Source organism: Festucalex cinctus, chromosome 5, assembly GCF_051991245.1.
Source record: "Festucalex cinctus isolate MCC-2025b chromosome 5, RoL_Fcin_1.0, whole genome shotgun sequence".
Classification (NCBI taxonomy): domain Eukaryota; kingdom Metazoa; phylum Chordata; class Actinopteri; order Syngnathiformes; family Syngnathidae; genus Festucalex; species Festucalex cinctus.
Window position 1 is genome coordinate 16192277 of NC_135415.1, and position 23176 is coordinate 16215452.

The 23176-nt window shown below is 38.0% G+C and overlaps 1 long non-coding RNA gene across 3 annotated transcripts; it reads right to left on the reverse strand.

The window, feature by feature from the left end:
- Window positions 1–8275: 8275 nt before the first annotated feature.
- On the reverse strand, window positions 8276–13975 carry LOC144019326 (uncharacterized). Of its 3 annotated transcripts, XR_013283628.1 has the most exons (8): window positions 12789–13975; window positions 12034–12175; window positions 11834–11908; window positions 11690–11760; window positions 11497–11575; window positions 11348–11410; window positions 10726–10902; window positions 8276–9543 (listed from the first exon to the last, which is right to left on the reverse strand). It is a non-coding gene; the product is annotated as an uncharacterized LOC144019326 (long non-coding RNA). The 3 variants fall into 3 exon arrangements; XR_013283629.1 differs by having other exon boundaries at window positions 10726–10877; window positions 11834–12175; XR_013283627.1 differs by having other exon boundaries at window positions 11834–12175.
- Between the last annotated feature and the right edge of the window lie 9201 nt (window positions 13976–23176).

Consider the following 23176-nt stretch of genomic DNA (forward strand, 5'->3'; position numbering starts at 1 on the left):
GTGCATTCTAGTTTCATCACAATTTTAAATTTGAACGAGTAAAATGTCTTCAAAAGAAACTTCATTTAAAGGGATACTTGACTCATTGAACAATTTTCAGCTGTGAAAAGTTTATATTTTGTCCAGAATGAATTTGATAACTACTAATTTGATAACCTTATTTTTCCACGTACAATTAGTACCTTTTTAAAAAGTAATTTTTCTACTTGCTGTCGACTGATGATGACGACATCACCTGTGCTGAGGAAGTAGGTAACGGCCAAACATGGCTCACCTATTTTCTGGATTTGATCAGTAAACTGAGCCATGATTGGTCGTTGCCTATTTCCTCAGCACAGGTGATGTCGTCATCATCAGTCGACAGCAAGAAGAAAATTACTTTTTAAAAGGTACTTATTGTACATGAAAAATAATGAAGTTATCACATTAATTGTAGACTTTTTACTGCTGAAAATGGCTCGATGAGTCAAGCATCCCTTTGTTTGACTTTTCTTTCTTAGAAGTGCAGACTTGTAATTATTCAAGAGTAATGAATATTACATTTTATTTTATTTTTTTTTTAACCAAAGCTACATCCCATCAACATAACTAGCACACTATAGGAACTATACATTTATTTTTCCATCATAAACAAAACATGTTGTCAGAGGGTGAATTAGAATTGGAATTACATTTACCTGTCTTTATATTTCATGTGTAACTGATTATTTGATACAATAATGCGCAATAATAAAAAAAAAAATGGCAGATTGCTGGATGCAAATTTACAAAGAGAAATAAATGACCTGACTTGAGGTCAAGTGATTTTTCTTTTTTATAAACCAAATTTAGCCCTAATGAAACACCACAAAGGACATGAGAGCACAATGCACACATAACATATAGTGTACGTTGTTTGCATGGAGGTCAACAAGGAGGCGGGTGAATAATAACAAGATATTTGAAGGTGACCCGAGCGAGTGTCGGGCAGGAGAAAGCGCAGGGTGCTGAGTGTCAGATGCACAGTACAATGCTCCACTGCACTCCCAGCTTGCTGCTCTGCACCCGAGAATGTGGTCTTGATTTAGATGAATGAGCACCCCTTCAACCTCTGGACACACTTTTCTTTTCTTTTTTTTCAAAATATATATAGATTCATGCAGTTGACAATTGTGCACAAAGACACGTTGACTGCTTCTCTCACGGGTTCACTTGGTAAGAGATGTAGCCGTTGATATGAAAATATGAAATAAATATGGCTTCCATTTACTCACGTTTGGTTAAATCGCATGAAGCATGCAATTAGTCTCATGCCGTCTCACCCCTTGACAACTGGATTTTGGCCTGTTTGACTGCCACTTCCCTTGTTTCTTCCCATCTCCTATCACCTGCTGGTGATGATCGAAGCGAGGATGTTGCTGTAAGGATTCAGCATCGACCGACCAGGACAGGTCCTGAGGAAAACCGTCTCCCCGGCGGTGTCCCTGCAGGGCTTAATTTCATTAAATCGACTCTTGTGCTGTTTCAACTAACAGTGGACAGTATGAAATCATGTGATAACTGTTGCTCACTCAGCATCCATTGCAGCTTGGTCATCCTCCATCTACTGTATGATCTCTTCTCAAAAAGGGTTTGTTTATTTGTGAACTGTAGTACAGAGTTGCTTGGATAATCTTTCCTGATCACGCCTGCGTGGTGGCCTAGAGGTTAGCACAGTGGTGTCCAAACTACGGCCCAGGGGCCATTTGTGGCCCGCCGTCTATTTTTCAGTGGCCCGCGACATATGCTAAAAATGGCATTTGACTCAGTTCAAATAAAATAAACAAAACAAAAATGTTTGGAGATGGGCAAAGTAAGAAGGGAGGGTATCGAAAAACAGGTGCCATTAAAGGTTATTTTAGTTAACTAAAACTAATGAAAAACTAAAATTAAAAAAACAATATTGTTACCGAAATAAAATAAAAATGAAAATGCTTTTTAAAAAACGAAAACTAACTGAAACCATATTTTATGTTTACAAAACTAAAACTAACTATAATTACAGCAAACATGTCCTTCGTTTTAGTCTTTGGTAATTAATTTAATTCATGAGCCTTTGGGGATGATTTCAAATGTGATTTTTAGTAGATTTATTTTGATATAAACCGGAATAATGACGTTTGAAAGTATGTCACACAGAAGTGATGTCATCTAACAGCAGCCAATAGAAAAGCACCTTCAGATGACGTCGCTCCTATGGTATTTTTTAAATATTGCGCACATATATATTTTTTTAAAAACAACTAATACTAATGCTGAAACTAACAAACTAAACTAAAACAAAACATTTTTTAAAGAACTAAACTAATAAAAACCAACTAAAATGAAAATTCCCTATAAAAAACTATAATAACCCTACTGCCATATTACAAATAAATTAGTTTATATACTGTAGCATTTTTCTAAATATGCAAAAGCACAAATAAATTATTTGTACAATTTTTTAGGACTAAACACAATTTCTCTTCAGAAAGAGAAATTATAAATTATATATGTGTGTGTGTGTGTCTGTGTCATATATATATATATATATATATATATATATATATATATATATGTATACATATACATATACATGTCATCTCAAAGTTCTGCGTCCATCGCATTCCAGGCTTCTCACTTTGGTTTGCAAATACAGCACAGATGTCCTTAACAAGCATGACTGCTCGGCCCAGATGTTTGAATCACTTGGCTGGCATTACAGATGCTGCGAAAACACAACTGTCATGCTGTGTTTTTGGACAAGTGTTCACCGGCAACAATCCAAGAAGCGCAAAGAAGATGGACACAAAACAAAACATTTTTTGGACGAATACATATTTCCACATTTCATCCTTATGTAGCTATGTCTCCAATCAGTGTCAGTCAAAACTATTAATATCTTCGTAAATGCTTATGCAGCTCTTATTTTGGATGTAAATTGTTCTCATATGTGCTATGTGACTGACTGGTGACCAATCCAGTCAATTCCTCCCCAGCAGGGATAGGTTCCAGCTCACCCGCCACCGTAATAAATATAGAAAAATGGATGGATGGATGCTTCTCGCAGCTGTCCCCCACAGATGCTACCTAAATCACATATACACAGGATCATTAAAGTTGTGCAGTTTCATCATATTAAAAGCTTTGCATGCAAGGTGGATCACAGCAATCACTTGCGAGCATTTAATTGCAGCCAATGATCAATCAAATTATTAATATGTCCGCGCACTGTTGCACAGACATTAAAACCAATCAGGTTGGAGATTTAATGTCACTCACTGACAGCAACGTTATGTTCGTTATGCTATTAAAATACTCCGCACGCAGACCAGAAATGAAAAAGTGACATTAAAGTATCTCAGCGTGACATGAACTTCGCCATTCAATTTGCATTTGCAGAACACTAGTGAACACCAATGTTGCTATTGACTTTTACAAACAAAGATCTGTAGGACCCATTTTGAAAGAAACAGAAAAGTAAAACAGCATTACAAAAAAAACAAAAAAAACAAAAAATCATACCAACAACTGAACATAAGTGGTGGTAGCTTTACGTTCTGGGGTTGCTTTGTTACTTCATGACCTGGGTGACTTGTAATTTTGGCAGGAATATAATTTAATAATATAATTTGAATATATAGACAAAAAACATTCATGCTCAACAACTGATATGACAGTTTAGAGTCTTCAATTAACACGTATGTTTTGAAAAGTGGTTTAAACCATGGATCTCTCCAGGCGTGTTGACCCCAGCTCCACTGTACTGTACTGCCATTTTGCTATTTTTGCCCAACCAAAATATATGTCAAAATACAGAACTGGAGCATTTCTATTAAAAAAAAAAAAAAAGAAAGAAAGAAAGAAATGACATTTGAAGTTTTGTCCGCGGATGACACACACACCTGACTCATTTTTATGCTTAAAAAAAGAAAAAAAATCACTTAGACAAAAAAAACAAAAAAACAGTACAGGACATTTTAGATTTCAAAAACACACTTGATTGCATTTGCCTGCTTTTCTTATTTTCAAGTGCTTCTATTACCGGTGCGGCGACGCTATCCCGAATGACCCTGAGCCGAATCAGCACGGCGCAATGATGATGAGCACACACTGATCCAGCTGCACACTGGAGATATTGACTCAAAATGGCCGGAAGTGCTCATTTAAGAAAATACTGGATAAGAAAATCATCGGTTTTCTGCTGATGTTCAGAGAGGGGTGCTAGCGATGCATGGACCCCCACAGAAGGACACACAGAACCAAATTTCTTGTCAGCGGTATATCTCGTCACACATGTCACTGCAGACTGTCAACAGCAATTCTACGCTGTGAATCATCATATAAAGTGTTTTGGAAATAAAAAACTAATTTGAATGGTTTGATTAATTGTAATATTTCATAGATACAGAACCGTGTATCTAAATGTTGACATTAACTGTCATGACTAGAGTCATGCAAGGGTTATGCTTACTGTCGTGACAAGGGTCATGTAAGAGTTATGTTTACTGTCATGCAAGGGTTATGTTTGGGTCATGACCCTGAGGTCAAGACTCTGTTTTGAACTGATGCAACAGCATCTAGTTTCAACTGGTAATACGCTATGTGATGTCAGTAGCTATGTGATGTCAGGAATCTTTAATCTCTTTATCTAGTCAACAGCCAATCAGATAATTCCATGTCAGTCCTGACAAAAATTAAAGGTGAAATATTCAGAGAATGTGTCATACTTTTTGTGGGAGAAAAAAAAGAATCAGTATAAATTCACTGAAACATGTAAATAATCGACATCCCCAAGAGGTATAATTGCTCATGATGCTACAAAATAGTGGCTTCTCAACTTATTTAAACAGTTAAAATACTGCCAAATTTAACATAAAACCCAGTTACAAGTTGTGTATTTTGAAGCAACCACATAACTGCTAGTTTTATGCTAACACATATGTGCTAATAAATGCTTTAACCCGTGGTTATGAGCACAAAGAATATACAATATAAAAATACTCAAATTTTCTTGATGCTGTGTCATTTACAGTTGTTGTGAAGCTCTTCTTTGTTTATGTCTGCATGACTGTATTATATTTCCCCCTGGTGGCCAAGTTAAGCACACCAGAAGGCGCCGCAATGAACTAATTATGATGCACACTGTTTAATTGAGGATGCTTTTATTAAGTAACATAGAGTACTAGCTTCTTTTTTTTGTATGGATGGATATGATGAGAATGTTCACAATTTTAAGAGAACAATGTTGAAATATTACAAGTCCAAAATATTTGTTTCAAGTCATAATGTGGTGAACAATGATGTTAAAAAAATAGAATCACTTTGGTGGAGGTCATAAGAAAGCGTGAAAATCTTTACCTTCTGGCAATGCGAGACTTAAAAATGACTTATTTAGACGCTCACTTTGTACTTCCATTTCGGAGGACTCACTACTTTCGGGTTTTTACTCCAAGCACCAATTCCAAGGAGATAACATCCCAGCCACTACTTGAGATTTTCCAGAGTGATTCTTAAAGCGCAAAGTAAACGCTCCTGCCCAGAGAACCTCCCGGCAGCTTATACCGTCACATCTTGAGTCTAATCTTCATGGTTGCAGTGCCTCCTTAGAGATGATGACTCATCGCAACCTTTTGCTCAACTCTCAGCTTCAAGTTGTCTCCTGTTTTTCTTGAGCCTGCTGTCATTCCAGGAGCTCAAAGCGTTAGTCAGAGCTGCCTCTGCGTCTGTGAGAATCTTTTGGGAATGTGTCAGGATTTACAGTGGGGTACCAGCATTGTACTTATTTATTTATTGATTTTATTTTTTTATAGCGGGCTTCATGGCGTGGTTGGCATGTCTGCCTCAAATTTCCGAGGTTGGAATTTTAGCTCAGGGTTTGGAGTTGGAATGATATTCCAGCTTCCTCTCACATTCCAAAAACATGCATGTTTTGTTTGGTTGGTTGAAGGATATAAATTATCCATAGGTGTGAATTTGAGTTATAATTTTTGTGTTTGTATATGTCCTGTGATCATATTATGCCTTTAAAAAAAAAAAAATCATTTTAAGAATTTGAAAATATTACCAGAATAAAAATAATAGTGTATTGTATCCATTTCAGATTGGAATGAATGGAAATGGAAAGTCATTAATTTGTTCTATCCTTCCCTAACAAACTAAAAAATTTGTTTAATAATAAAAAAAATAACACTCTATAATATTGTATTTTATAAAAACAGAGTAATAACCTAATTAAATAGCGTGTAAATAATGCAACAGTTTGTGCCTCATGATTTAACGCTGCACCTCAATGTAATGGGTTTTGCCTGCCTTGGCCACCAGGAGGCAGTACAGTATAATACCATCATGCAGACACAAACAGAAGAAGAAGAATCTGGTACTAATGCTGTAGTGGTTCAGTTATGTACAGTTGCCTCTTGTTACGAAAGAACATTTTGGACATTTTTGAAGGATCGTTAAAAAAAGAAAAGAGAGGAAAGAGAGAACATGAACCAAAGAGGGCGAAAAATGATGAGGATGGCAGTTAAAAAGGTAAATGACCATCATTTTTATTCTTTAGTCTTTGTTTTTTACATTATGCACAACTCTCATTTATTGTGCAATAATCTAATTGTAACATGTATTTGTTACATGTTTTGATGCATATTTTATACTTTATAAAACATTTGAATTTTGGGAGGCTTGGAACGGATTAGCCATTTTACATCTAAATTGCTGTTCATTTTACGATTTTTTCATTATACGACGACGGGTCTGGAACGGATTCAATTCGTAAATCGAGGTACCACTGTACTGTAATATTAGTCATTTTCGTAGCGGATAATGATTACTATTATTTATCTATTGTTGTTACATAATCTGTGTACATGTTCAAATATCTTTTGTTTGTAAAACTGTGACTATCGATGCTAACCATTAGCCTGTCGATGGCATTTTCATAATAGTGTAGCATTAAGCTACACAGACTTTCATAAGGCAGAGGTGTAGCTCAAATACATGTCATTTAAAAAACACATAACTAATTCTTATTGTTTTATATTTAATCTGACAGTCAAAACATCTTGAAGCCTCCTTGTGGATGCTTTCTTGATTATTTTCCAAACTACTGCTTATTGTTAAGTGAGTTTAATTGAGTTCACTGCCACCATACAGCGCTAAGTCGGGTCGCAAGGCACCACAGCATAAGCTGAGATGCTTCGGCCAATGTTGAGCACATGTTTTGTGCACTCAGCCACAGTGGAAGTTTGATTCCATCACAGTTGGAAGACATGACTGTGTCGAACATGCTTGTATAGAAATTTGTGTATCCAGCTAAATCTCTCTTGGCAGCATTCTTTCCCCCCCTTCTTGGCATATCTTCCTCAATTTTTGTGTGTGTCCAGTCGGTTCTCCCCGCCTCGCCATCATACCTGGCGCTTATCTTCAGCCTCCACATAGAGACAGCACGACGGAACAGCGTCCTTCTGGCTGGTGGCCAATTATTATTTTTTTCTTCACAGCTGCCGCACTTGGGTGTTTACACACCAAGAGACGCCAATTTTAGATGATTAGCCAACTTTTTTTTTCTTTTTTTTGTAAATTTAGTGGACAACCAACTTTGGTCACTTTGTTTTTTTTTTTTTTTGTGATTAGGGGCAGTGGGCTTCAGATCTATCAGACTACTTGTTTTCATTCTATGGTTAATACAGCGTAACGAGTGATTCAACGTGAGCTTGAATTCTAATGGGTTGAAAGTTCAGTACAGTAAATCGTTTCCCATTGTGTACTTCCAATTCCAAAGTGCACCTGAATTTTCTGGGGCTTGAAAGTACGTGAACAAAAGTAATCAATGTAAATATGAGGAAAGCCATTCATCCATTAATTTTTAATATCCTGTTCAGAGTTGCGGGGAGGTGATGTTAAAAAAAAAAAAAAAAAAAAAAAAAGTATCTTACATCATCCAACAAATGTTCTAGTAAAAAAAAATAAAAAAAATGATCATGTCTTCATGGACAACAATGTAAAGTAGTTGGTATGTACTCACAAAGCCAAAAATGTCTGGCAACAAAGGTGAGTACACCCCTAAGTGAAATGTTCCCTTACCGATGTCATGTGACTTCTAGCATTGTAAGGTCTCAACTGTGAATGAAGAGCAGGTGTGTTAAATTCAGTACTATCCTAACTAAAAATGTAAGGGGTGTACTGTCTTACTTTTGTGAGACACTGTATACCCAGATAGCAAAATGTGGTTGAATCAACGTTGAAATATAGTTCGGCTTAAGTGTTGAATCTACGTTGAGATCTAACGTTTAAATTGTACAGAAAGCGCAAGGTTGATAAAATGTTGAGTCAACGTTTGCTTTTCAACCATACATCACACAATATCAATGTCGTTTCAACCATCATCTAAATCGGAATCTACATGCATCTTTGGTTGATTTTACATTGAATTCTAACGTTTAAATTAAACAGAAAGTGCAGGGTTGATAAAATGTTGAGTCAACGTTTGCTTTTCAACCATAAATCACACAATATCAATGTCGTTTCAACCATCATCTAAATCAGAATCTACATGCATCTTTGGTTGATTTTACATTGAATTCTAACGTTTAAATTAAACAGAAAGCGCAAGGTTGATAAAATGTTGAGTCAACGTTTGCTTTTTAACCATAAATCACACAATATCAATGTCGTTTCAACCATCATCTAAATTAGAATCTACATGTATCTTTGGTTGATTTTACATTGAATTCTAACATTTAAATTATACAGAAAGTGCAAGGTTGATAAAATGTTGAGTCAACGTTTGCTTTGTAACCATATATCACACAATAACAATGTTGTTTCAACTACCATCTAAATCAGAATCTACATGCATATAGTGAATTAATGTGAGGAATAAATGTTTTAAGTTAATCATCATTTACATTGGAATTTAAATCAAAATGTACATTATTATTATTATTACTATTATCATGCACATTAATATAGAACTACTTTTTTAAACTAACAAAAAATATTGGGTTAGTCCATTAGAAAAAAAAAAAGTTACCGTACGTTTTTCACCTAGTGTTTCTGCAGATGTCTTACAACTTACTTGGATGTATTATCAGCTTGTTGATTTCCTTAACCATACTTCCATATGTATGAAAATCTTAGGACAGAAAATATGTTTAATATTCAAACATTTATTAGAAATCAAAACACAGTACTTTGTAACTGAATTCTGGGGAGAATGGAGGCAAAGAAAATAACACCTGTTTGGTTTCTGCCTCAAATAACGTTTGTTTTTATTGTATTTTTCTTTTTTTTGACAAAGGAATGAAATAAACAAATGAAATGAACTGTAGGAACATCAGTGTATAAAGCGGTAACCATTTCACTTTGACTGTACGTCAGTCTATAAAAACACACACTAAATTTGACTTGCGTTCGCAGTTGCGTCCAAGGCACTAGCATTTCTTGGGATGCCACCGTTACGCTCATGAGCAAAACGCAGCCAATGCTTGACAGTAACACCAAAGTCCTGCTGAGTCAGTGTACGGTCAAGCTGTCGAGCAGCAACTGAAAGACAAGATTACAAAAGAGAAGAGAGTTAGTATCTAATACAATTTATTGTTTTAGAAAAAAGCTGTTCTGTTGTTACAGTAACTATCAGTAAGTATTAAGTAACACTTTTTTGTTGAATTTGACAATGTTGGTAAATACATGCGATGTCAATATAAAAACACTAGATTTGTTTTAGTTAATTAAGACAATTACAGAATATTGAATGTGCAATGTAACTAGCTACTAGCATGAAAGTGTGTCGTGTATAGTTAGCTACATTGTTTATTTTATTTTCTAGTTTTACGACGACTTAAAGAGGGTAATGGTCAGAGGCCATTGTTCAAATTAACAGCACAAAAGGAAAATGAAGTCTGGTTATTTGGAACGTCGTTAACTCGCTGTCTAGCTGGTGAAATCTAGAAGCTTCGGAGCGAGTAAGGTAAGGGGATGAAAAGGTAAGGGGAGCAGCGGTGAAGAAAAAAAAAATACTGATTTTTACTGAGATAAAGAAAATAATGTTGACATAAGTTATTAGAAATGATTGACTTGTTTTGATAGCCACTACTGTTGCAGGCAAACCTCGTGTTCCAATAAAATATTTTGCAAATATATCGAGTTGCGTATGCCGAAGCCAGGTCATGCTGCACCTCCACAAATAATGGTGCGACCAAATCCTGTGCTGTGCGAGCAACCAAAAATGTTACTCGCACCAGTGCTAGTAGTGGAAAACTTAGTGTAGAGCCCTGGCCTGATGGAGTCCATCTTGACTGCAATATATTAATGAAAAGACAAAGATACATATACTAATTGCTGTTTTTGTGAAGTATCAATGATGTTTTTTTTTTGTTTTTTTTCCATTGATTTCGGAATTGACCATTCTCTAATTAATAGATAAATAATGTCTATGTGGAGCCGCACTTTTAAAATGTGTCTTTTCTTAGTGTTTTTTTTTTAAAGCTTTTTCTGGGATTTTTCAGTCATTCAAAAATATTTTGGGACAATTCAAAACAATTTTTCAGTTATACAAAAATGTTTTCGGAGAGTCAAACCCTTATTACGAGGTTTCGGGTATTGGAAGGATTCTGACTCCATACCCCAGGTGGAGTGATTTTACACAACAAAAGAAAGCAGCTCAGAGCATTCTGCTCAAAAACAATTCTGTGTTGTAATAAGTAGTTTACATAGGCGATAACTCACCACACATACAGTCTTGCATCACTGTCTCCTTGAATGCCTTCTTGCCAATGCAACGCTTGTCTTGCTTCCCTGCCCAGTTGTATTCATTTAACAGCTCAGGGCATTTGTCATCACAGTTGCCATCATCCGTCTGATGATGTCCGAATTGGTGCCTTCAACGACAGCCAGGTGATTAATCTATGAGACGACATTATTATTATTATTATTAATTCATTTAATTTTTGCACTCAACTTTTGTTGATAGAATTCTCCCGATGCTTGAAGATTTTACTTTTAAGTAAATTACATAACCTTTACTAAATTTTGCAATATTCATATACATCACCCCCTCTCCACCCCCCACCACCCAGATGACTAACTAAATAACTAAATGACTAAAACTGAAAATAAAAATAATACATTTGTATTTCATTTTTGAATTGTATTTTTTTCACCCGTTTTTACTTTCACTTTTAGTCATTTATTTATTTAGTCAGTCATTTATATATTTTGAATTTGGGCAGTTTTGGTCCTCCATAATTATGCCTTACAAATTGGTAAAAAAAAAGAAAAAAAAAAGAAAAAAAGTGTGCTAAGATTTATGCTGATTTGGTTCTATAACAGTGACCTTTGAAAGACTTACCAACTACGAACACAGTATTTCCCTTTCTTCCGGTTGGTCCCCAAGCACCGCAAAAAGGGTTGCCTGAAACAAACAGAAGACCCTGTTCAACATTTTTTTTCACAATGTGATTGTGTTCTTTCATAATCATAGTAGTTATTATTACTCACAAGTTAAATTAAAAATGGGTCTAGGTGCCTGTTGTAGAGCTGTAATTGTGTTTGTAGTCTTGAAAAGTGAGTTGTGCACCTAAACAATATCAACAACACAGCATGTAAGTTTCAAACTTACTGTACAAGTCAGCATTGTGTTACCGCAATAATATCATCACAATCATGTAGTACAGTGCGCAGAATAATTTACCTATCTTGCGCTACTCCTCAGAATGGATTTTGTGGACAGAACATTTTGAAGAAACACTCAGAGCCTGAAACCTGGGCACAACCGATATTCTATTAATTAGTATGTTATCTTATATTATGAATTCTGAAAACATACCAATATTACCTTAAAATTTGCACTTTGCCCTCTTCCTCCTTATAGGTAAGACAGACCTCTGCATGTTCTCCTTCCCCATTAAACCTGTGCCAAGTTATATTCTCTGTCACTAATTTCAACATTTGGATGTGGTGAAAGGTAGTTCACCTAAGCTTTCTTCAGATTCTTAGAAATGGATATTTTGAGTGTTTGTTCACTTGTTTACTTACCAAAGTGGTCCACCAAGCTCTGGCCAAGGTACAACATGCCTTCTTAGTTTGAATAAGTAGTAAATTACTAATTAGCCATCTGGTTTCGAAGACGCTGGCACCACCTGTACGCCATGTGACTCGTCAAAACAGCACAAGTAACCTGTACATCAACAGACAACAAATGATATTAAAAGCAACAAAGTACAACATTTACACCTTTGTTTTATTACAGTGTGAAAAAAATGTGAAGTTCATTATAGGCTCAATAATTAGTAATTACTAAAAAATACTTTTACTTGCCTCACCAAATAAATATCCTGAAGCATGACTCGACTAGATTTCGTGATGAACTAAGTTATATACAGAAGTTAAACAAATTACAGATAAACCTTACATTACTATACAAGTGGACTTAATTCACTTTAAAAAACTAAACCTAAAAGAAAACGCTATTCAATGTTCTATCTTCCACTGTTAAAACAGCCTGTTAAAAACGACTGAAAAAAGATACATTCTTCATGTAAACGCTCCTGTAGGGCTTCAGTGCAGTTCGTTAGCTTACTAGCATATCAGCAACATAGCACACAGATAGGCTTGTAGTAACTCTCATTGCTAAGAGGCATTCGGAATTAGCAACTTAGCTTCAACGTTTAGGATGATTCGAAACAATTTCTTCACTAAAACCACCTCTAAAAACCACATATGTTTAGCGACCCAACTGACAATGGACATGGTGATACATATTTGTGTTATTTAATGTAACTTTTACCGACCTGAAACACAGAACGTCGACGTTTGGATTCCCGCTCTTAGCACGGCTGCCGGTAATTTCAAATTCTTCTTCTTCTACGCTGTGTATGACTGTGTGTGTCAGTCTGGTTAGTAGCATGTCCCGCCATCTAGTGGCGTACTGTGGAACAGCGATCCAATAACGTTAGAAAGTACAGTAGATATTTAAATCAACTCGATGAAATTAAAATTGTATGAGATATATAATAGATTTTTAAAACATAACCTGGGACGTGTGTAACGCATAAGTCATTCCTCTTTTGTATTTTTTAATATAATATTATGCACACAATGTACATATCACACAGCACTATAAAAAATTACATAATTCAAGCTCTGCATATTTTACAATACAAGCTGAATATTATCCCAGAACAATGTAATATTTGGTGCTAGTGATAATTTGGTACCTTTTTATATGATTATACTCGCAGAGTTGCGTCAATAAAATAGCTTCAATACAATATTGCCCCCTAAAAGCTTTACCTCTGAATCAGATTTCCACTAAATGTAAATAATTATCTCCTTCATATGAATATTCATAGTTGTTTTTATTTTAGAATTGTTAGACTTAAAGTTTATGCGTTGCAGGTTGAAACAAAACTGGTCAGATAAAATGAGATTTTCTCTGATCAGCCAGTGAGTGCACCTAACTAAATATTATGGCATTGAAACTATTAACGGGAAAATTTAGATAACCACACACACACACACGCACGCACGCACACACCAATGTCTGTGAAGTCAAGTCAGTAGTTGTGTCAATATGAAGCCATAAAATGTCAAATGTAAAACATAGGAAAATTAAATACTTACCCTTGAATCGCTACAAAAAAATGGTGAACGCACGTTCGAAGAACTTCTCTCTGGAAGCTTCATGAAAGTTCGTTCAAGGAATTCACACACAAACTTTGATTGTTTGACCAGAAACATATTGAAATGTGTGTGTGATGATGTATTAAAATTCTTCTTAACATCTGTTATGCAAATAAGTATGTGTAAAAAATTTGTGTAGAAAAAAAATAATCTGAAACTGCATTTAAGAGTGGGACAAGACTGGTTATACATATGTGGCCCAGAGTTGTAAATTAATATCTGAGCCAGATGCGTCACACAGCAACTGGCCCACATCCTGTTTGCCAGAGTCAAGCCAGTGCCACCTTTGCCGCTCCTGGGCCATGTTCGGCCCACATGCCTTATGCCAGTGTCAACTGAATGCCACCTGTGCCGGACTTATACCGGATGTGGGCCACATGTTTTTGCTGACTGGGCTGAAATGCACAAATAAAAACTCTAACGTGTACAGTTTATTTGGTGGAAATGCCAGGTGTTTCGAGTACATTCAAATAATTTACAAGTTTTACAAATACAGTGTTCCCTCGTTTTCCGCTGGGGTTAGGTTCCAAAAAATACCCGCAATAAATGAAATCCGCAAAGTAGTTAGCTTTATGTTTTATATTTATTACAAATGCTTAAAGACTCTAACACCCCCCACCTACACACCTGTCCCCAGAATACTTCCCCTCCCCTTCTCCTAGTCAGTTTCTCAGCTGAAGGGGAAAAAAAAAAAAAAAAACGAGAAGGGCAAACATAGATTCAACGTTAATTAAACATTGACCTTTCAAACGTTTTAATTCAACCAAAATACAACGTTGATTCAATGTTATCTTTTAAACACAAACTTCAATGTTAGCATAATGCTGTTGAATCAATGTTGATTGACCAATCAATCTTCAACCGTAACCAAAAATCATCCATTTTAACCCTAATTCAACGTTGATTAAACATCTTTTGCTATCTGGGTATAGACCCTTCCAGCTGATGTCACTGCTTAGCTCCAGTGGCGCCTCCCGGAGGGCAAACATCCCATAACAAATGAATGTACAGAGCTTGATTTTCGGCGAGCGTTTTCGTTAAAAGGTGGGAAATATGTCAAGTGTCACAAAAAACGTCCCGAGTAGGACACTACATTACTGCGACTCATTGAAACCAGCTGTTTGGAGCCGCTAGCTACAAAAAAAGGAGCTTGTTGGAAGGCAAAGTGGAAGCAGAAGCTTAAAGTATGTTGTTTTTGGTTGAAGCAGTACGTCAATCACTACTTTCATGGTGTAAATTGTCATTCATGAAATCGTTTGTGTCCGGAAATAATTGTCTTGCTGTATATCGAAGTTTTCAAGCTATCTTAGCTTGCTAGCTGCTAACAAACAAATTGACGCCCTGCCCTCCACCGCAAGGGGCGCACTTAAACGTGACGTCACACTTGAAGGGTCTATTGAACAGATTCATCACTATTGGGGACTGACTGGACTAAGTTCAGATCAGTAATGTGATTTATACAAACAGTATAAGGATTTTACATTTGCTAGCCTGCAAAAAGTTTTGAGCCAAAGTCAACATTTTCCATGAGCAGCCATACACGCTCAAGCCTTTGTAAGGCCTCCATCATGTTTGACATCTGATTTGGTATGCTTTGGATCATGAGCTGCTCTTTTCTTTCACAACAGTTTTCTCTTCACATCCGTCTTTATAGAAGTTGACCTTGTTCCTTGTCTGTGAAGAAGATGATTTTTGACAAAGCTTAATCAGGCTCGCCGGCGCAATCACGCTGTCTGTGGTTTGCGTCTAGTTCTAAACGTTCGGTACTGTATTTACATTCACAAAAGGCTTCTCTTGATTGTCGGTTTTGACAATGACACACCAATCTTACCCAGATTATTCTTAACTTCTCTTGATTAGGTTTTGCCTTCACCGAGGAAAAAAAGGATGCTTTACTCATCCGACTTTGTTCCGTTCAAAGAGATTTTGACATGAACATTATGCTAATGCTACGCTCATGCTAATATGTTTTTTGTTTGCTAAAGACAAAAGTAGATGAAACGAGAGCCACAAAACAAGCTATGGATACAGTTTTAATCATGCCACTTTTGAGCAATTGAAAATGGAGTTACTCTGCCTATAGTTTGTGAATTTAAAATGTCATGTTGTGAAATCCCTCAAAATAATGCTGTAAGTCTACACATTGTACCATTGTGGTGGTGTAATAAAGCAAGCACTTCTGGACTTAACGGTTTCAATCGTGGCCAACACGGCAGGACTGTGTCAGACGACTCCTTGAAATTCAAATATTATAAATGTTACTTAAGAACCCAACATTCCCACAAGAGCTCCTTCTTGGTTCTGAATTTGAGTGCTTAAGAAGTCTTTCTTGACTCCCGCTTGACTGACAGATTTAAGAATTGTATTATATATGAATTCCTCCTCAAAACCCCGGCGACTCAAAATTCAAACCGACACGGTTATTATTTAAGATTTTCTTCTCAGTCGGTCAATTAGAGTCTAGTGTAAGAGTCTCACATGAAAAATGAGAATAAATCCCGAAAAGACTAAAAAAGCGAGCACAAAGCCTCTTAGTGCTGAACGATGGCGGCTGAGGTGGAAAAACGTTAAGCGTAGGATGATTACTGACTGCGCTTACTTACTTACAGTACTTGCTATGATGATTTGTTAAATGTCTCCGGGAAGCAGAGGTGAAATTTGAAAGCGCTGCAAAAACAAGAACTTACTGCTATCTGCTAGTGTGTTACTTAGCACTACTTTTCCAGTAATTAGGTCGCTCCTAGACTTTTTTTGTTGGGGCTTCCCTTTGACTATAATGTAATGCCAGTACAGTATAATGATAGCGGGGTCACTGACAGGACATACTGAATTTGCATCAACAGCAGTTGTTGTTTTGCTTTTTTACAATTAATTAGCAGCCCTTTTATGTTTACTTCTTTTTCTTTCATTAGCTGGTCATAATACATTTCACGTAGAATTCCAAGCTTAAAACGCAGGATTGTGATAACATAGAGAGTATAATGGTGTTTGACAATCTAATCAATCAGTCAATCAATCTGATCAATATATGATTACTATGGGAACACCATTACTAAAATACTTCACTATATCAATATGTTATATGAATAATTCTTTCAGGGGGCACATACGCGATAAGACATGGACACATATATATTCCATGGACGAGGAGGAAACAGATATAAGATTTAAGATTCATGTCAGTCGGAGGTGAAATAATACCATCTGCACACTGCTGAGATATAATGTGTGTGGGGGGGGGGGGGGGGGGGGGAGCAAAGCCACCACACACAGCCAAATACATACATCTATGTTTTTGCATCAGGACATAATTACGACACCTACGCAATGACATTGTTGCAACCCGGCCTTCTAGTCAACCCAAACATTGTGAGTCGCTGCGTAATAAATAATAAACAAAACCGTGAGGAAGAGGAAGACGGCGTGGAAAAGCTTAACCATATTTGGACTGGAAATGATGAATAATTGAATCTGTGAGGCATACATACACACACACGCACACACATTGGGGAAATACTCCACTGGGTCTCCAGTGCCATCTAGGGATGGTCTGCAAAAAAAAAAAGGAACACAATGCTAAGCATGAAATCATGGTTTTGGTTTTCTTTTGTTGTATTTTTTTTAATACTGTATAATTAGCCAGACATACTGTACATTTGCATTTGTGATAATAAACAGATTTGATTTCCCCCCTTGCAATTTAAAGGACAACAATCAGCTCTGCTCGCATCCCTGCGCTGCATTTACTGTTTCGCTTTAATTGTTTGGAAGGAAAAAACATTTAACATCACACTGTTGTTATTATACCCAATTCGCTCTTATCCTTTAATGTAAGTTTTTTGTTGTTGAAAGCTCACTTGATGATTAAATGCACTGACCGCATTGAAAGTGTGACTGTCAATTCAATTCTTTGAACATTTGAGGTCATTAAAATAATTTTGAATGTAATGGCATCTTCCCCAGAAAGGCTTATGTCAGTGCATTGTATCATTTTGTCTAGGCAAGACAAAATATTTTCAGGCTACTCCAGCTCCTGCCTTCAATCGATGGGACTTTTGTTCATCTCAGTGAACGAAACCTTGAAAGTCTGAAAACTTAAAAAGGTAATATGAAAGATGCAAAGATTTTATCTTCGACAAGTCTCTGGCTTTGATGTAGAACAAGAGAATAAAATAATGCATTTTTTCCCGTGTGAGAGAAATACTGTAATCTGTTCCAGCATTGAACCAGTTGAACATAAGTATAAATTTAAGTTATCATTGTTCAAGATTTTTTTTTTCTACATACGTTTGAAATCTTTTTGGACTGCCATGAAATTAGTCTATTTATCTCTTTTTAATGTCATTGCCTAAAATTTTAAATCATCCATCCATTTTCTTCGCCGCTTTTCCTCACAAGGGTCGCGGGGGTGCTGGAGCCTCTCCCAGCTGGCTTCGGGCAGTAGGCGGGGTACACCCTGAACTGGTTGCTAACCAATCACAGGGCAGACAGAGACGAACAACCATCCACACTCACAAGCACACCTAGGGACAATTCGGAGCGCCCAATTAACCTGCCATGCATGTCTTTGGAATGTGGGAGGAGACCGGAGTACCCGGAGAAGACCCACGCGGGCACAGGGAGAACATGCAAACTCCACCCAGGAAAGCCGGAGCCTGGACTCGAACCGGAGACCTCAGAACTGGGAAGCGGACGTGCTAACCAGTTATCACCGTGCCGCCCAAATTTTTAAATCATCAATAACATTTTGAAAATGGAACTTCAAGCATGGCTGTTTTGACATGGGAGACACAAAAAAAAGTAAATTAGATTTTAGGTTTTTTTTTTAAACAAATGTCTTTACTGTACATAAAAATGACCTAAATATAGATGATAATCTACTAGTACAGCGGCGGCCGGCTTAGTCTCACTAAAGTCCTTTTCACACTGCACTTATTGTGTCCATGGAGAGAGGTGGGCACTACGGAATGGAGCATTGCTAGGTCGCACATCTGCTGTGACGGTTTTGAGCCTCGTATTCTAAAATTCGGGAGCACCGTCGCCGTGACATCAGAAATTCCTCCAATAGGAAAGGGGCGGGTGGACAACGTATAGATAAAACTCTCCAAATTCCCGCCAAGCCATTTTCTGCTGCTCATCTCCTCCTTCTCCTTCCTTGATTAGCAACGCTAGTTCTGTCTTATTGCAACAGCAAAAGATCTCGTCGAAGTGCGGCCTACTTGTCGCCTAATCCAGGAGCAAAAGTCAACGTGTTTACGGCTTTCTGCTACTGTAAGTGTCAGTTGGTGCTACAATGCAAACAGAAAGTTCCACAAACCCACTTCTTTATTTCCCGTCGGGCACTGGCACTGGAACACAACACACAGAGGCCAGCTGTTGTTCTTTCCGCCGTTCTAGTCGTTAATGTTGTTATTCCCACTGGCTGCTCTTCGCATGCCATTGGCAGAGCTCGGTGCCCTCATCGTGGCGACATTCCAGAGCCGTTCCATCCCCTTGTTTGCCATTTTGGAGACTGTGGCTGCACTCCAGGGTCAGGGTCATCTTACCCTCGCTGGGGATTTAATGTGCTGGCCAAGGGAAGAAAAAGATTCTTTGCTTTGGACGCTCTCCTCTAACTCCACATCCATTATTTTTATTGCTTGCGAAGATTAAAAACGGATAAAGGAGAAGCCGCACTGAAAGGCGGAATATATGGAAGGGAAACTTTTAATTGGCTATGTGGAGAACAGATGTGTTTTGTTGTTCCATTACCAACCTTCATTTGCCAGGACACGGCCATAGTGAATATTTACAGTAAATAATGAGGGCAGCAGGAATTACAATCTTCCAAAGGTATCCAATCCATTCCCTGCGTAATGTAATTAATCCAGCCCAGCTATTGTTCAACGTATAACTCGGTGTTCCATATGTAAAGTAGGCGTGCTAGAACAAGTCAAACCCAAAATATGTGTCCCTGTGCAACATTTATCCTTGATGTGTGTTATTCATTCGCCGGAACCCAAACTGGTGAGTGGGCGGGACAATGTCGCGTTGCGGCGACAGCCTCGTCTCATTTCTCAGATCATTATTCAAATGAGATTGATTTGTTCCCCCCTCCCCTGCACTCAGTTGGAGTGTTAAACGGCCGCAGTGCCTCCGAGACGCACTATCTGTATCTCACACACGCTGCTGAATTACACTGTAATTCTGCCCAAGTTGCTGACAATAAGCTCATGAATACTGAAGAAATGTTGTACTTTTTTCCCTTCCCGGCTCCATTCTCTTGACTGTCAAGAGAGCAATGAAACGCGGGGGAGAAAGGACGTCTTTTGGCTTATTTGCATGAGAGCTTGGGCCAGTAATGAAACGAAATATGACACCCCAATTTAATTACTGCATCAGAATGGTCTCGCACCGCTGTATAAATATCGATTCCCGGCTTTTCTGGAAACTCTCTGCTCTCTATCACTACCTACATACGCTCTTTCATCCTCTTTGGACCCAATTCCGATATTTTCTATCATCTGAAACAAGATGCAGGGGCACACAGACAAAACAAAGTTCAAAATGAACAGTTAAATAATGTGTGACTGGCTCAGGACAAGATGTCCCTCCTCCCTGTCTTGTTCTCACCTGTGCCTCGTTATCCCCGATTACCTCATGTACTGTATTTAACCTTGTGTCTCATTCTGTCTCGTCGTCAGTTCCTTGTACCTTGTCATCACGTTCCGGCATTCTTTGATCTTGCCACTGACTTATTGTAATCTTTGACCCTGTTTGATTACTGACTTTGTCATTTTGCCTTACGTTTTTGGATACCGTTGCCTTCAATGACTCCATAACCGTGTACCTAAGTTTTTCCAACCGTCTTGTCCTATGACGTGTTGAAATGTACAATTGGTGGGACCTTTTCGGCAGATGTCCCAAATCAAAAAAGTAACTGGGTTGCAAATTTTCAAAGAAACTCTATTACACTACGGTCAGTAAGGCTGGACCAAGACTAGTTGTAGTCACATGGAGTGGGACATTTGGTTTCGTCACTGCAGTTAAAAGAAATCTATAATCTGTAACGTTGGGCAGTATGACTGACGCAACCTATCAAGTGGTTGCCAACAGGTTCCTTACAACAATTTCAATGAAAAATCTATAGTGGGATCAGTAATACTGACTCAGGACTAGATGCAGTCACATAATGTGGGAGGTGGTACAATTGGTAGAACCATTGGAGTGGTTACTTTAGGGCAGGTGTCCCTAATACTGGTCCCTGAGGGTTGGGGAACTGCAGGTTTTAGATGTTTCAGTCCTCCAACGCACCTGATTTCTAAAGATCAGGATCGTTTCTGCGGCCATCAAGTACCAGGATTGGGGAAGGCAGCCTTATGGGCAATGCAGCACTTCAGAAAAATAGGTTGGTAAAACTGGATCAACATAAGTTTCAGTCACCTACTGTTGAGTGGTTCAGAGGGCAACCGGTAGGACATTTTGGGTAGACCCCATCTTTATTCTCTGCCAGCCATTTTCAGAGTATGTTGATTGATCTTCAAAGACCTACAAAATATTGTGTTAGCACGTAAGCACCATATTTACCAAAAGAAAGACTAGACACTTCTTTCACCAGAATTTTTTGTTTTGTTTCAGGAATCTGTCATTACAGTTATTTACCAAGTTAATATCCACAGACAAGCTGGTGAAACTTTCTTGGACACCTACCCGTTGAAAAACATACTGTGTGTCGTGAAAAAAAAATCTACAGTGTATTCCATAGCATCCAAAGTGTCACCACATATCACCAGCGACAGCTGACACCACTAGTAGGTCCATTCCAGGTAATAGCTGTCACAAAGTAAAGACTTACGAAGGGGACTTTGTTGCAGATGAGCTTTTGCTTCAGGTGTCAGTTCTACTGTATATGCATGCGCTTGGATTCTCACTGTTAACAGCCCCTGAAATTACAATCTCCATAGAGATGGGCTTTCGAGAAGGCCAATGAATCCCAGAGGGCGCGTCCAGATGTGCCTTCAAAGTGCAAGATGGTGAAAGGGGGGCAAGTAGTGCTGGGGAGAATCTCACTCCTCTCTCGTGTTGACTTGCGCCATCCCGACGGAGCGTGTGTCTCTCCCCGGGTGTGTGGCCAGTCAGCTTCACTGAAAACCTCTGCTCTCAGCAGCGGGGGGTTGGGGCGGGGACGAGGGCGAGAGGGGGGGCTGGATACCAGCTCACAGGCACGGCGCCGAACGCGAGAAGTATCTGCAGCTCGTCGTCGCCACCAGGCAAGAAGCAGAAAATAATGTTCAAGTCAGACGAGTAAAGAGATGCTTCAGTGAATTAAAAATACAAGCTCAAAACGCCCTTTCAAAACACTTAAATGTAAAAGATCAGAGAGTGGTGCTCCAAGCTCCTTGGACTTAAGGCAAAAAAAAAAAAAAAGTACCCTTAAAAGCCGAGGCATTTTGTAAACAACACATCCTTCCTCCCAAGGTCTAAGTGTTTTCTCTGAGCTCTTAACAAGCTGAATGCCTAACAGCACCGGCCAAACAAGCCATGTAGAATTGAATGCTTGTCAGAGGGTTTATCCATGTAAAGAGAAGCATCAACAGCCTTCAAACAGCTCCTGTTCTCTCATTTATTATAAATGAATGTCTTTTTTTTTGTTTTCCTTCCGTTTTTTACAAGTCACACAGACGGACGACTTTCCATTCGTAAACACGACTAAACTAAAGGAAGGCTCCTGCGCCCGACACTCGGCGGCCACCAGCCTCGCAGTAGCAACAGCCTCGACTTTCAACCCACTCGCTCGCCGCCTCGCGGGGTCATGCAAACATCAATTTCCTAATGGCCCACTCGTGTGAATCACCACCACACAGCCTAAAGATATTGCAACAGCGCTGGCAGGGCTGACGCATCGCTAACACAATGATGCTAGTGCCAAATAAAAAAGGAAGCGATGTCACTTGCTGGCAGATGAGTCGGACAAACATCACGCATAAGGTCAATAAGGCCTTGGTGTAGGAACGGTTTATGAGTCATCATGAGAGGCACGTATAAAATGATAGCCATGTTGGGAATCGAGAAAAATCTGCAACTGGGTTCACTGGCTGCTATTATAGAACAACTGAAGTGTTTAAAGAAGAAAACTTGTGATAACCAAACAATTATGGGGAGTAAAAAAGGTTAATACGCTATATGCATACACAGTGCAGTACAGTACATAGAGTACTATGCAAAAGGCTTAGCCCATTGATAGATTGTTGTTTTAGTTTAGTAATACTTTAATTATCAGACAAACAAACTACAAAAGACTAAATCAGAGGTTCTCAATCTTTCTCATAATCTTAACGCCAGTTAAACATAACAACAATCCCTAGGAATTAAATCCTATTTTTTTTAGGAACTTTAAAGTCCTAATTTGACATCTTTGGTCATTTACTCTTAAAGAAAAAAATTTTTTTTTTCATGCATCGGGAGAGATTTGTCTCAAAATTATTGACACAGGTTATATCTGTGATTTTTACTTGTT